The sequence below is a fragment of the Ammospiza caudacuta genome, chromosome 18 (genome assembly GCF_027887145.1).
Source record: "Ammospiza caudacuta isolate bAmmCau1 chromosome 18, bAmmCau1.pri, whole genome shotgun sequence".
In the NCBI taxonomy this organism is placed as follows: Eukaryota; Metazoa; Chordata; class Aves; order Passeriformes; family Passerellidae; genus Ammospiza; species Ammospiza caudacuta.
Window position 1 is genome coordinate 1,365,205 of NC_080610.1, and position 14,673 is coordinate 1,379,877.

General features: G+C 47.7%; 2 long non-coding RNA genes across 2 annotated transcripts; one reads left to right on the forward strand and one right to left on the reverse strand.

The window, feature by feature from the left end:
• Positions 1 to 749: 749 nt before the first annotated feature.
• On the reverse strand, positions 750 to 2,816 carry LOC131565882 (uncharacterized). The gene is made up of 6 exons (XR_009275491.1): positions 2,700 to 2,816; positions 2,330 to 2,365; positions 1,986 to 2,012; positions 1,655 to 1,690; positions 1,107 to 1,139; positions 750 to 892 (listed from the first exon to the last, which is right to left on the reverse strand). It is a non-coding gene; the product is annotated as an uncharacterized LOC131565882 (long non-coding RNA).
• Positions 2,817 to 11,445: 8,629 nt separating this feature from the next.
• LOC131565879 (uncharacterized) lies at positions 11,446 to 13,660 on the forward strand. Its single transcript, XR_009275490.1, has 6 exons — positions 11,446 to 11,562; positions 11,897 to 11,932; positions 12,250 to 12,276; positions 12,720 to 12,755; positions 13,271 to 13,303; positions 13,518 to 13,660. It is a non-coding gene; the product is annotated as an uncharacterized LOC131565879 (long non-coding RNA).
• The last annotated feature ends 1,013 nt before the right edge of the window (positions 13,661 to 14,673 follow it).

Below are 14,673 nucleotides of genomic sequence, written 5' to 3' on the forward strand. Positions count from 1 at the left end.
TGGACTGCTGTGACACCTTGGATGGAATAAACTGCACTTACTGTACAATAAACTGCATTTTGTATACAATAAACTGCATTTTGGAGACAATGAAATGCAATTTGTGTACAATAAACTGCATTTTGTATATAATAAACTGCATTTTAACTGCATTTTGTGTACAATAAACTGCATTTTGGAGAGCAGCCTGGAGTTCCACATCCCTCATTTACAGGTGTGGGTGATGAAGATGAAGCTGATGATGATGATGATGATGATGATGATGATGATGATGATGGTGTGAGCAGTGTCATGGTGACGGTGTCAGTGGTGTTGGATGAGGAGGATGTTGGTGATTAATGGGACCATAGTGTGGGTGCTGGGATATGTGATGATGATGATGACGATGATGAAGATGATGGAGGCGCTGTGAGCAGTGTCTCAGCCTGCCCTGCCCAGGAAGGCAGAGGGAGCCCTGGGAGCCCCAGAGTGGCTCCGCTCAGTGTGGGGGAGAAACCAGAGACCCCCAGGGCTGGGTGAGGGGGGACAGACACAGGGACAGAGAGACGGACAGGGGACAGACATAGGGACAGACACAGGGACAGACAAACAGACAGTAGGCAGACACAGGGACAGACAGAGGGACACACACAGACAGGGGACAGACACAGACACAGACAGACACAGGGACAGACAGAGGGACAGACAGAGGGACAGGGGCATGAGCACACACCCATCCATATGAGAAAAGCACCCATGAACACACAGAGTTGCTTTGCTGAAGGGTTTATTGATTATTGACTATTGATTATTGATTATCAATCATTGATTATCGATTATCAATTATCAGTTGTTCCAGGGCCATTCCCAGGCTCCCAGGGCAGCTCTCCAGGAATGATCAAATCCTGACGGCCTGACAGGGACAGGAGCTGAGTGTGACCCCAGGGTGACCCCAGGATGATGCCAGGGTGACCCCAGTGCGTCTCCAGAGCCCCCCAGAGACATCCAAACTCCCCCAGAGCCCCCCAGGACCATCCCAAACTGGGGCAAACTGGGGGGGACTGGGGGGCACTGGGGGGTACTGGCCTGCCCCCAGTGCCATCCCCAGCACAGCTCCGGGTACCCACCTCAGCCCTCTGCACTCCGAAGCCTTTGGGTTTCTGCAGAGAGGGGGCAGAGGGCACCGGGGTCACCACGGGGTCACCGCGGGGTCACCAGCCCAGCCGGGCGGGGGGCCCAACTGGCCCCCAATATTCCCTAGTGCCCCCCAGTGCCCCCCAGTCCATCCTAGTTCCCCCTCAGTATCCCCCTGTTCCCCCAGTTCCCCCCATTCCATACCAGTCCATCCCAGTTCCCCCCAATTCCCCCCAGTCCATCCCAGTTCCCCCCCAGTATCCCCCTGTTCCCCCAGTTCCCCCCATTCCATCCCAGTTCATCCCAGCTCCCCCCGATTCCCCCCAGTCCATCCCAGTTCCCCCCCAGTATCCCCAGTTCCCCCCAGTCCATCCCAGTATCTTCCAGTTCCCCCCAGTTCAGCCCAGTTAATCCCCGTATTCCGCAGTTCCCTCCGTATCCTCCAGTCCATCCCAGTTCCTCCCCAGCCCATCCCAGTCCATCTGAGTACATCCCAGATCCCCCAGTCCATCCCAGTCCATCCCAGTTCCCCCAGTCTCACCTTGATGCAGCCCCCAATGCCTCCCACGATCCCGGACTGCAGGGGCAGAGCAAAGGGGATTTGGGATTTGGGGGTTTAGGGATTTGGGATTTGGGGATTGAGGGATTTGGGGATTGTAGGGGTTTGGGTTGTGGTGATTTGGGGATTTGGGGGATTTGAGGGATTAGGGATTTGGGTTTTGGGGATTTGGGATTTGGAGATTGCGGATTTGGTAATTTGGGAGTTTGGGGTTTGGGATTGGGGGATTGGGGATTTGGATATTTGGGGGAATTGGGTATTTGGGGGCTGTACTGGGATGTCCTGGGCTATACTGGGCTATACTGGTACCCACCTGGCCATCACCAATGCCACCAATTCGCTGTGGGGAGAGCAGGAGATGTCCCCAAGGTCGCTGGGGTGTCCCCCATTGCCCCCATTGCCCCCCATTGTCCCCCATTGCCCCCAGTGCCCCCCAGTGCCCCCAGTGCCCCCCATTGCTCCCCACTGCCCCCCAGTGCCCCCAGTTCCCCCCCAGTCCTTCCCAGTATCTCCCAGTCGATCCCAGTGACCCCAGTCCATCCCAGTCCATCCCAGTGACCCCAGTCCATTCCAGTTCCCCTAGTCCATCCCAGTATCTCCCAGTGCCCCCCAGTCCATCCCAGTCCATCCCAGTGCCCCCAGTGCCCCCAGTCTCACCCCAGCACAGATCACTCCGCTGCCCTCCATGTCGGCCTGGGCAGGGACAGCAAAGGTTGGTCAGGGGATGGGATGGGATGAGGAGCCCCAAAAGGATGAGATGGGATGGGATCCATGAAATGGATGGGATTTTTGGGGAGCCCCAAAAGAATGGGATGGGATTTTTGGGGAGCCCCAAAAGAATGGGATGTGATTTTTGGGGAGCCCCAAAAGAATGGGATGGGATCAATGGGATCAATAGGATGGGATGGGGTGGGATAAATGGGATGGGATGGGGAGTCCCAAAAGGATGGGATGGGATCCATGGGATGGGATGGGATTTCTGGGGAGACCCCAGCCCTGAGCCCAGCCTGGGGCCCTGCAGCCTCACCTGGCTCTGAGCTGGCAGGCACAGCAGGATGGAGAAGAGCAGGGCCACGCTGAGAACAGCCACCTTCATCTTCCTCTGGCTCTGGGCAGCGCTGCCTGAGGCTGCAGCAGGTGAGGAGCACCTTTATCCCTGCCGGAACTCCTCCCTGCACCCTCCCTGCCAGCCCCCAGGCCAAAGCCCAGCTTGGCACAGCCCCCAGCCCTGGCCACAAGCCCAGCCCTGGCACAGAGCCCATCCCACCCCACCTGTGGCACAGATCCACCCACCTCACCCGGCATCCCTCCAGCTTCCTGCACGGGGCAGCTGCCCCTGGAAGGGCCCAGGCACCTGGGGGGCCAAGGGGGGCAGGCAGGGAGCCAAAGGCACCTGGGGACCCTGTGGGGACAACCCCCAGTCCAACACAGTCCATCCTCCAACAGCTCCCCAGTCTCGGGGTTTTGCTGCTCAGGGTGACCCCAGATGTGGCACAAAGTCTCTTTTCCCATCCTGGCAGTCAGAGGAGCCAGACCTCCTCATTTCTCATTCCCAAGGTTGTTTATTGTTTTTTATCTATAAAATTCTTTCTCTGGCCTGCCCAGGTCCACTCAGCAAGACACTCCAGGCACTCTACCTCCTTCGGGGTGATGTTATCTTTTTATATATTTTTATTTCTACTTTATATTTATATATTTTAGGGATATGTATATATTATTATTTACACATATTTTTATATATTATAATTTTTACATATTTTTACATATTTTTATATATCTTATGTTTATATTTTATTCATATTAATTTATTTATATTTATAATGTTTATTTATACTTATAATGTTTTTGTCTATTTATGTATTCTATTTTGTATATATTTATACACTTTTTTATATATTATATTTATCTATTTATTTATAATTATATTATATTTGTTTATCTATTTATTTATGTATTTTAGATTTATATTTTTTTTCAAAATTCCACATACAATATTTACAATTCCTTCCCAATACCTATGACTTGTGTTAGACAGTGAGCTTCTACCCTAAACTAACCCAAAAGTGCCACCATCACCCAGAGGACAGAGGCCAAGAAGAAGAAGAAAGACAAAGGCTGGACACACCCAGATCCCCCCATCTTGTCCCCTGAACCCCCATTCTAAAAACCCCAAAATTCTCCGTTTTCACCCTGTGACAAATTCACTCGCATTCCACTCAAACTCTCTTGCCTTGTAATTCTTCCCATCAAGGTGGGGATTTGCTCCAAGGGTCACAATCCCAGTCCCAGCTGTCCTGGGCTCTGTGCCCAAGGCTCTGAGCCCCCCCTGGAGCCATCCAAGACAGACACACGGATGTGCTGGGGCCTGAAGCCCAGGGGAGATCCCCTGCCTGCCCCACTGTTCCACCCAGCCCCACTGGGTCCTGCTGGATCCCCCAATCCTGCTGGATCCCCCAAACCAATCCGGCTGGATGCCCCCAGTCCTGCTGGATCCCCCCAGTCGTGCTGGATCCCGCAATCTTGCTGGATCCCCCAATCCTGATGGATCCCCAAATCCAACCCTGCTGGATCCCCCCAGTCCAATCCTGCTGGGTCCCCCCAGTTGTGCTGGATCCCCCAATCCAATCCTGCTGGATCCCCCAATCCAACCCTGCTGGATCCCCCAACCCTGCTGGATTCCCCAAATCCCACTGGATCCAATCCAACCCTGCTGGATCTCCCAATCCAATCCTGCTCCTGTGAGCCATGGAGAGAGATTTGGGGATAAGAATCTGATTTTATTGTGGGATACAATAAATACATAATAATATATTGGGGACATACCATTATATATATATTTTAATTATTAATATTAAAGTATTATTATTTATTATTTTAAAAATAATATTATAATTATTATAATGTATATTAAATTATATAATAGATATTTTAATAATATATAATGATATATTATTAAATTATATATAATTATATATTATGTATATTAATTTATTAAATTATTATAATCGTTAAATTATTAATATCATATATTATCAATATAATATTTATTATATATAATAAACATAATAATTAGATAGTATTATAATATATATTTTCTATAAAAATATATATTACATTTAGATAGAATAATCTATATAATATATAGATTTATAACTATAGATTATTATAATAAATATAATAAATACTAATAACACCACTAATATAATAAATATATAATAATATATCCCATTTCAGGGAGACCAGCAATGTGTGCTGGAATGATTGGGTAACAATCACACAGACAAATTTATGCAAATAAATAATAAATATGCTAAATAAAAAAATAAAGAAAGAAAATATAATTAATAGATGCAAATAAATATTAAATATGCAAATAAATACATTTGGCAGAGTTTAATGAGATTTTCCTTTCCTGCTGAACCTGTCTCATTTAATCTCCTTGCAATCCAGGTCTAATTTTCACAGCTCCCTTTGCTTTTGCCATCCTGGTATCAAATCTCTGCTGTTCCCCAGGCTCAGAGTCTATCCCCTGCCTGGTGTCCCCCAACATCCCAACAGCTCCCAGAGCCCCAGGGCTGGCCCTGAGCAGGGCTCCCCTTCCTGCCCGAGGCTCCAGCCCAGCCCTGAGCCCTGGCACGGGGGAAAATGGGATTTTATCATTGGCTTTGGGCAAATATTCACATGGAAATTGTATGTGCTGTGTCAGAAAGTTGTGCTGGGTTAATTTTTTTAGAGTGTGGTAAATCTAATTTTAGGTTATAACATAATGTTAAAATAGAAACTCTGCTATGTGAGATACTTTTTTTTAAAGAAAGGACTTGCACTGAGATAGCAGCTACAGGGCACCTAAATCTTTCAGAGAATTTACTGGTTTCTTATCATAAAAAATGAACTTTTCCCCACCTTGAATGTGCTGTTAAAATTCAGAGGAAGAAGCTGACACTGACCAGACAGAATCCTGTGTTTGAATGGAATTTATGCATCATGTATGAGGGGTATGAATATGCAAAGGGCTATTGTTTTTCAGGGTTAATCCTCTGTTAATGTGGGTCCTTTCTTGTGCTAATTTTGACCAGAGAAAGGTACCCAGACTGTCCATAACTCTTTGTTTTGATTGTCTCATATTGTCCTAATGCAAATTATCCAAATTATTACTACACTAACTGCATTGCTATTTTTTATAAACATTTTATTACCATTAAACTTTTATAATTTCCAACCCAAGTTCTTTGCAGGGTTTTTCCCCAGGTGGCCCCGAGAGCTCAGAGCAGGGACAGTCCCTGGCAAAATGCAGTTTATTGTACCCAAAATGCAGTTTATTGTACCCAAATTGCAGTTTACTGTACCCAAAATGCAGTTTATTGTACTCAAAATGCAGTTTATTGTATCCCCCTCTCTGGCAGGGCTCCCAGAGCTGCCAGAGCCTCCATTGCCCACGGACACCCAGGGACATTTCCAGGAGATGTTCCCTGCTCGGGGGCACTGCAGGGACCTGGGGTGGGACAGGGGGGAAACCCTGCAGGGCCTGCCCCGACTGTTTGCCTTGGATTGGGGAGCATCAGCAGTGACCTGGAAGGGTTTAATTTTATCTGTGCCTGCTTTGTGCCTCCTTTGATGGGGAATTCAGCAGCCAGCAGTGACCTGGAAGGTTCTGGAAGGTTTCCCTGTTATCTGTGGGTGCTTTGTGCCTCCTTTGTGCACAATTGAGCAGCCAGCAGTGATCTGGAAGGTTTTCCTGTTGTTTTTTGTTGCTCTGTTCCTCCTTTGTGCACAACTGACCAGCCAGCAGTGATCTGGAAGGTTTTCCTGTTGTATTTTGGTGCTTTGTGCCTCCTTGGTGCACAATTCAGGAATGGTGTTGGCTCAGGGACATTCCCTGCCCTGCACATCCCAGGGGCCGTTCCAGATTATCCCAGCCTTGCCTCCATGGGCTCTGCACTCACCTGCTCCTGGTTTGGGATCATTGGAAGATGGAAATGTTCCCCGTTTGGTGTCTGGGGCAGGGATGGGCTGGAGAAGTGACCAGGGCGAGGCTGAGGTGCAGCTGATCCGCCCTGGGCTGTGTCCCTGCCTCTCCCTGGCAGCAACCTGGAAAATTCCTGATTTTCCTCTCATCCTTCCCAAGGGATTTCTTCCACACTCAGGTTCCAAATCAATTCCTGGCCTGGCCATTTTCCCCAGGCTGTGACCACAGGGGGAAACAGAGGAGCCTGATCGGCCCATATTTACATCTTGTGAGAGCCTGGATGAGGGATGTGGGACTCCACACAGCTCTTCAAAATGCAGTTTATTGAGCATAAAATGCGGTTTATTGTTTCTAAAATTCAGTTCATTGTATCCAAAATGCAGTTTATTGTATCAAAAATGCAGTTTATTGTACCTAAAATGCAGATTATTGGACCAAAAATGCTGATTATTGCTCAAAAAATGCTCTTTATTTTACAGAAAATGCAGTTTGTTGTATCCAGGAAGTTCCAGCAGTCCAGGGTCTTGCCTCTTGAACCCCCATTTTAAAACCCCAAAATTCTACATTTTCACCCTGTGATAAATTCCCTGTCATTCTACTCAAACTCTTGTGGCTTGGAGCTCCTGCATTTTGGAGACAATAAACTGGATTTTGGGTACAATAAACTGCATTTTGAAGAGCTGTGTGGAGTCCCACATCCCTCATCCAGGCTCTCACAAGATGTAAATATGGGCCGATCAGGCTCCTCTGTTTCCCCCTGTGGTCACAGCCTGGGGAAAATGGCCAGGCCAGGAATTGATTTGGAACCTGAGTGTGGAAGAAATCCCTTGGGAAGGATGAGAGGAAAATCAGGAATTTTCCAGGTTGCTGCCAGGGAGAGGCAGGGACACAGCCCAGGGCGGATCAGCTGCACCTCAGCCTCGCCCTGGTCACTTCTCCAGCCCATCCCTGCCCCAGACACCAAACGGGGAACATTTCCATCTTCCAATGATCCCAAACCAGGAGCAGGTGAGTGCAGAGCCCATGGAGGCAAGGCTGGGATAATCTGGAACGGCCCCTGGGATGTGCAGGGCAGGGAATGTCCCTGAGCCAACACCATTCCTGAATTGTGCACCAAGGAGGCACAAAGCACCAAAATACAACAGGAAAACCTTCCAGATCACTGCTGGCTGGTCAGTTGTGCACAAAGGAGGAACAGAGCAACAAAAAACAACAGGAAAACCTTCCAGATCACTGCTGGCTGCTCAATTGTGCACAAAGGAGGCACAAAGCACCCACAGATAACAGGGAAACCTTCCAGAACCTTCCAGGTCACTGCTGGCTGCTGAATTCCCCATCAAAGGAGGCACAAAGCAGGCACAGATAAAATTAAACCCTTCCAGGTCACTGCTGATGCTCCCCAATCCAAGGCAAACAGTCGGGGCAGGCCCTGCAGGGTTTCCCCCCTGTCCCACCCCAGGTCCCTGCAGTGCCCCCGAGCAGGGAACATCTCCTGGAAATGTCCCTGGGTGTCCGTGGGCAATGGAGGCTCTGGCAGCTCTGGGAGCCCTGCCAGAGAGGGGGATACAATAAACTGCATTTTGAGTACAATAAACTGCATTTTGGGTACAGTAAACTGCAATTTGGGTACAATAAACTGCATTTTGGGTACAATAAACTGCATTTTGCCAGGGACTGTCCCTGCTCTGAGCTCTCGGGGCCACCTGGGGAAAAACCCTGCAAAGAACTTGGGTTGGAAATTATAAAAGTTTAATGGTAATAAAATGTTTATAAAAAATAGCAATGCAGTTAGTGTAGTAATAATTTGGATAATTTGCATTAGGACAATATGAGACAATCAAAACAAAGAGTTATGGACAGTCTGGGTACCTTTCTCTGGTCAAAATTAGCACAAGAAAGGACCCACATTAACAGAGGATTAACCCTGAAAAACAATAGCCCTTTGCATATTCATACCCCTCATACATGATGCATAAATTCCATTCAAACACAGGATTCTGTCTGGTCAGTGTCAGCTTCTTCCTCTGAATTTTAACAGCACATTCAAGGTGGGGAAAAGTTCATTTTTTATGATAAGAAACCAGTAAATTCTCTGAAAGATTTAGGTGCCCTGTAGCTGCTATCTCAGTGCAAGTCCTTTCTTTAAAAAAAAGTATCTCACATAGCAGAGTTTCTATTTTAACATTATGTTATAACCTAAAATTAGATTTACCACACTCTAAAAAAATTAACCCAGCACAACTTTCTGACACAGCACATACAATTTCCATGTGAATATTTGCCCAAAGCCAATGATAAAATCCCATTTTCCCCCGTGCCAGGGCTCAGGGCTGGGCTGGAGCCTCGGGCAGGAAGGGGAGCCCTGCTCAGGGCCAGCCCTGGGGCTCTGGGAGCTGTTGGGATGTTGGGGGACACCAGGCAGGGGATAGACTCTGAGCCTGGGGAACAGCAGAGATTTGATACCAGGATGGCAAAAGCAAAGGGAGCTGTGAAAATTAGACCTGGATTGCAAGGAGATTAAATGAGACAGGTTCAGCAGGAAAGGAAAATCTCATTAAACTCTGCCAAATGTATTTATTTGCATATTTAATATTTATTTGCATCTATTAATTATATTTTCTTTCTTTATTTTTTTATTTAGCATATTTATTATTTATTTGCATAAATTTGTCTGTGTGATTGTTACCCAATCATTCCAGCACACATTGCTGGTCTCCCTGAAATGGGATATATTATTATATATTTATTATATTAGTGGTGTTATTAGTATTTATTATATTTATTATAATAATCTATAGTTATAAATCTATATATTATATAGATTATTCTATCTAAATGTAATATATATTTTTATAGAAAATATATATTATAATACTATCTAATTATTATGTTTATTATATATAATAAATATTATATTGATAATATATGATATTAATAATTTAACGATTATAATAATTTAATAAATTAATATACATAATATATAATTATATATAATTTAATAATATATCATTATATATTATTAAAATATCTATTATATAATTTAATATACATTATAATAATTATAATATTATTTTTAAAATAATAAATAATAATACTTTAATATTAATAATTAAAATATATATATAATGGTATGTCCCCAATATATTATTATGTATTTATTGTATCCCACAATAAAATCAGATTCTTATCCCCAAATCTCTCTCCATGGCTCACAGGAGCAGGATTGGATTGGGAGATCCAGCAGGGTTGGATTGGATCCAGTGGGATTTGGGGAATCCAGCAGGGTTGGGGGATCCAGCAGGGTTGGATTGGGGGATCCAGCAGGATTGGATTGGGGGATCCAGCACAACTGGGGGGACCCAGCAGGATTGGACTGGGGGGATCCAGCAGGGTTGGATTTGGGGATCCATCAGGATTGGGGGATCCAGCAAGATTGCGGGATCCAGCACGACTGGGGGGATCCAGCAGGACTGGGGGCATCCAGCCGGATTGGTTTGGGGGATCCAGCAGGATTGGGGGATCCAGCAGGACCCAGTGGGGCTGGGTGGAACAGTGGGGCAGGCAGGGGATCTCCCCTGGGCTTCAGGCCCCAGCACATCCGTGTGTCTGTCTTGGATGGCTCCAGGGGGGGCTCAGAGCCTTGGGCACAGAGCCCAGGACAGCTGGGACTGGGATTGTGACCCTTGGAGCAAATCCCCACCTTGATGGGAAGAATTACAAGGCAAGAGAGTTTGAGTGGAATGCGAGTGAATTTGTCACAGGGTGAAAACGGAGAATTTTGGGGTTTTTAGAATGGGGGTTCAGGGGACAAGATGGGGGGATCTGGGTGTGTCCAGCCTTTGTCTTTCTTCTTCTTCTTGGCCTCTGTCCTCTGGGTGATGGTGGCACTTTTGGGTTAGTTTAGGGTAGAAGCTCACTGTCTAACACAAGTCATAGGTATTGGGAAGGAATTGTAAATATTGTATGTGGAATTTTGAAAAAAAATATAAATCTAAAATACATAAATAAATAGATAAACAAATATAATATAATTATAAATAAATAGATAAATATAATATATAAAAAAGTGTATAAATATATACAAAATAGAATACATAAATAGACAAAAACATTATAAGTATAAATAAACATTATAAATATAAATAAATTAATATGAATAAAATATAAACATAAGATATATAAAAATATGTAAAAATATGTAAAAATTATAATATATAAAAATATGTGTAAATAATAATATATACATATCCCTAAAATATATAAATATAAAGTAGAAATAAAAATATATAAAAAGATAACATCACCCCGAAGGAGGTAGAGTGCCTGGAGTGTCTTGCTGAGTGGACCTGGGCAGGCCAGAGAAAGAATTTTATAGATAAAAAACAATAAACAACCTTGGGAATGAGAAATGAGGAGGTCTGGCTCCTCTGACTGCCAGGATGGGAAAAGAGACTTTGTGCCACATCTGGGGTCACCCTGAGCAGCAAAACCCCGAGACTGGGGAGCTGTTGGAGGATGGACTGTGTTGGACTGGGGGTTGTCCCCACAGGGTCCCCAGGTGCCTTTGGCTCCCTGCCTGCCCCCCTTGGCCCCCCAGGTGCCTGGGCCCTTCCAGGGGCAGCTGCCCCGTGCAGGAAGCTGGAGGGATGCCGGGTGAGGTGGGTGGATCTGTGCCACAGGTGGGGTGGGATGGGCTCTGTGCCAGGGCTGGGCTTGTGGCCAGGGCTGGGGGCTGTGCCAAGCTGGGCTTTGGCCTGGGGGCTGGCAGGGAGGGTGCAGGGAGGAGTTCCGGCAGGGATAAAGGTGCTCCTCACCTGCTGCAGCCTCAGGCAGCGCTGCCCAGAGCCAGAGGAAGATGAAGGTGGCTGTTCTCAGCGTGGCCCTGCTCTTCTCCATCCTGCTGTGCCTGCCAGCTCAGAGCCAGGTGAGGCTGCAGGGCCCCAGGCTGGGCTCAGGGCTGGGGTCTCCCCAGAAATCCCATCCCATCCCATGGATCCCATCCCATCCTTTTGGGACTCCCCATCCCATCCCATTTATCCCACCCCATCCCATCCTATTGATCCCATTGATCCCATCCCATTCTTTTGGGGCTCCCCAAAAATCCCATCCCATTCTTTTGGGGCTCCCCAAAAATCCCATCCCATTCTTTTGGGGCTCCCCAAAAATCCCATCCATTTCATGGATCCCATCCCATCTCATCCTTTTGGGGCTCCTCATCCCATCCCATCCCCTGACCAACCTTTGCTGTCCCTGCCCAGGCCGACATGGAGGGCAGCGGAGTGATCTGTGCTGGGGTGAGACTGGGGGCACTGGGGGCACTGGGATGGACTGGGATGGACTGGGGGGCACTGGGAGATACTGGGATGGACTAGGGGAACTGGAATGGACTGGGGTCACTGGGATGGACTGGGATGGACTGGGGTCACTGGGATCGACTGGGAGATACTGGGAAGGACTGGGGGGGAACTGGGGGCACTGGGGGGCAGTGGGGAGCAATGGGGGGCACTGGGGGCACTGGGGGGCACTGGGGGCAATGGGGGACAATGGGGGGCAATGGGGGCAATGGGGGACACCCCAGCGACCTTGGGGACATCTCCTGCTCTCCCCACAGCGAATTGGTGGCATTGGTGATGGCCAGGTGGGTACCAGTATAGCCCAGTATAGCCCAGGACATCCCAGTACAGCCCCCAAATACCCAATTCCCCCAAATATCCAAATCCCCAATCCCCCAATCCCAAACCCCAAACTCCCAAATTACCAAATCCGCAATCTCCAAATCCCAAATCCCCAAAACCCAAATCCCTAATCCCTCAAATCCCCCAAATCCCCAAATCACCACAACCCAAACCCCTACAATCCCCAAATCCCTCAATCCCCAAATCCCAAATCCCCCAAATCCTTAAATTCCCAAATCCCCAAACCCCCAAACCTCAAATCCCCAAATCCCAATCCCCCAATCCCCAAACCCCAAATCCCCAAATCTCCCAATCCCCAAAATCCCCCAATCCCCAAATCCCCAATCCCCAAATCCCAAATCCCTAAACCCCCAAATCCCAAATCCCCTTTGCTCTGCCCCTGCAGTCCGGGATCGTGGGAGGCATTGGGGGCTGCATCAAGGTGAGACTGGGGGAACTGGGATGGACTGGGATGGACTGGGGGATCTGGGATGTACTCAGATGGACTGGGATGGGCTGGGGAGGAACTGGGATGGACTGGAGGATACGGAGGGAACTGCGGAATACGGGGATTAACTGGGCTGAACTGGGGGGAACTGGAAGATACTGGGATGGACTGGGGGGAACTGGGGATACTGGGGGGGAACTGGGATGGACTGGGGGGAATCGGGGGGAGCTGGGATGAACTGGGATGGAATGGGGGGAACTGGGGGAACAGGGGGATACTGGGGGGGAACTGGGATGGACTGGGGGGAATTGGGGGGAACTGGGATGGACTGGTATGGAATGGGGGGAACTGGGGGAACAGGGGGATACTGAGGGGGAACTAGGATGGACTGGGGGGCACTGGGGGGCACTAGGGAATATTGGGGGCCAGTTGGGCCCCCCGCCCGGCTGGGCTGGTGACCCCGCGGTGACCCCGTGGTGACCCCGGTGCCCTCTGCCCCCTCTCTGCAGAAACCCAAAGGCTTCGGAGTGCAGAGGGCTGAGGTGGGTACCCGGAGCTGTGCTGGGGATGGCACTGGGGGCAGGCCAGTACCCCCCAGTGCCCCCCAGTCCCCCCCAGTTTGCCCCAGTTTGGGATGGTCCTGGGGGGCTCTGGGGGAGTTTGGATGTCTCTGGGGGGCTCTGGAGACGCACTGGGGTCACCCTGGCATCATCCTGGGGTCACCCTGGGGTCACACTCAGCTCCTGTCCCTGTCAGGCCGTCAGGATTTGATCATTCCTGGAGAGCTGCCCTGGGAGCCTGGGAATGGCCCTGGAACAACTGATAATTGATAATCGATAATCAATGATTGATAATCAATAATCAATAGTCAATAATCAATAAACCCTTCAGCAAAGCAACTCTGTGTGTTCATGGGTGCTTTTCTCATATGGATGGGTGTGTGCTCATGCCCCTGTCCCTCTGTCTGTCCCTCTGTCTGTCCCTGTGTCTGTCTGTGTCTGTGTCTGTCCCCTGTCTGTGTGTGTCCCTCTGTCTGTCCCTGTGTCTGCCTACTGTCTGTTTGTCTGTCCCTGTGTCTGTCCCTATGTCTGTCCCCTGTCCGTCTCTCTGTCCCTGTGTCTGTCCCCCCTCACCCAGCCCTGGGGGTCTCTGGTTTCTCCCCCACACTGAGCGGAGCCACTCTGGGGCTCCCAGGGCTCCCTCTGCCTTCCTGGGCAGGGCAGGCTGAGACACTGCTCACAGCGCCTCCATCATCTTCATCATCGTCATCATCATCATCACATATCCCAGCACCCACACTATGGTCCCATTAATCACCAACATCCTCCTCATCCAACACCACTGACACCGTCACCATGACACTGCTCACACCATCATCATCATCATCATCATCATCATCATCATCAGCTTCATCTTCATCACCCACACCTGTAAATGAGGGATGTGGAACTCCAGGCTGCTCTCCAAAATGCAGTTTATTGTACACAAAATGCAGTTAAAATGCAGTTTATTATATACAAAATGCAGTTTATTGTACACAAATTGCATTTCATTGTCTCCAAAATGCAGTTTATTGTATACAAAATGCAGTTTATTGTACAGTAAGTGCAGTTTATTCCATCCAAGGTGTCACAGCAGTCCAGGGCCGTGGCTGACAGAGCTGTGCCCACAGCTGTCAGCTCCAGCTGCAGGCAGGCCTGGAGACCCTTTGGTTTTGCATATATTATATACTTTTTTTATATATTTTTAATTTATTTTTTACTTTATTTTATTTAAATAGATTTTTTATTTATTTTAAAATTTTATTTTATATATTTATTTATTATTTTAATTTTTCACTATTATTTTAATATATTTTTATTTTATATTTTTAGTTATAAACTTCAGAAAAGAGATTTATGATATATTTTCT